Source organism: Terrapene carolina, unplaced genomic scaffold, assembly GCF_002925995.2.
Source record: "Terrapene carolina triunguis isolate 2854851 unplaced genomic scaffold, T_m_triunguis-2.0 Scaffold433, whole genome shotgun sequence".
Lineage (NCBI taxonomy): Eukaryota > Metazoa > Chordata > Testudines > Emydidae > Terrapene > Terrapene triunguis.
The window spans coordinates 325402-326433 of record NW_020664784.1 but is presented as its reverse complement, the minus strand read 5'-3'; the positions used below and the strand labels follow the sequence as shown (position 1 = coordinate 326433).

Below are 1032 nucleotides of genomic sequence, written 5' to 3'. Positions count from 1 at the left end.
TGGGGGGCTGGAGGGGGGACGGCTGGCAAGGTGGGGGACTGGGAAGTTGTCGCGGAGTGTGGGGGGACTCAGGGCCCTGCACCCCCGGCTTCCTGCGATTCACCATGACTCTCAGCCAGCCAGTAAAGCAGAAGGTTTATTTAGAGGACGGGAATACAGTCCAAGACAGGTCTTGCAGGCACAGACAACAGGACCCCCTCAGTTAGGTCCATCTTGGGGTCCCCGGGCCCCCTAGCCCCCCTGGGAGGTCAGAGCCCTGTCTCCCTCCCAGCCATGGTCACTAGCCAGCTTCCAACTCTGCCTTCAGCGACCCCTCCCACAGCCTTTGTTCAGTTTCCCGGGCAAAGGTGTCACCTGGCCCCAGCCCCCTCCTGGGTTCTCATGTTACATGCTCAGGTATTCTCCTTGGTCAGTCTCCCATCCCCCAATGCAGACCATCCTAGCCACACTCCCCTGTCAGCATTCACAGACCCCAGTAAGAACAGTCCCAGTTCGTCACATCTCCCCCCTTCGAGACCGAACTGAGCGGGGTCACTTCAGCCAGTGACCCGGGGAAGTTCGAACCTACCCCCGTTCCCATGGATGCCCCAGCATCCCTCCCATTCCTTGGTGAGAATTACACCAGGCCCCTCCAGTTTCACGCCCCCCCTTAGGTCGGGGGTGCTCGAGGGCATTCGCAGTTCGCATGTGGGAAGGGTTATGCGGCCTGTGCCCTTTTCCCACCCCAGTACCCCTGGGGTGCCAACTGGGCTGGGGTCTTCTCCCAGCGCTCCAGTCTGGAGGTCTGTGCTTCGGGCTCTCTTGGTTCAGAGCCCCCCTTTTAACCCTGGCCGCCCTCTGGAAAGGCTCCTCTATGCTGGGCAAGGGTCCTAAAGCCGTTTTCCCCTTGTCCCGGGCCTTCTTCCCCCTCTGACAGGGGTCACAGGATCGGCAGTACTGCTGGACAGTAACAAAGACCCCAGGCCAGTAAAAGCTCCGTAGCAGCCTCTGCTGGGTATGCCAGGTTCCCTGGTGCCCTGGGAGGGGGGTGTC

At 61.2% G+C, this 1032-nt stretch overlaps 1 protein-coding gene across 1 annotated transcript in view; it reads left to right on the top strand.

Annotated features, from left to right (window-relative positions):
* LOC115271323 (zonadhesin-like) overlaps positions 1-1032 on the top strand; it is a 15171-nt gene that overhangs the window by 8444 nt on the left and 5695 nt on the right.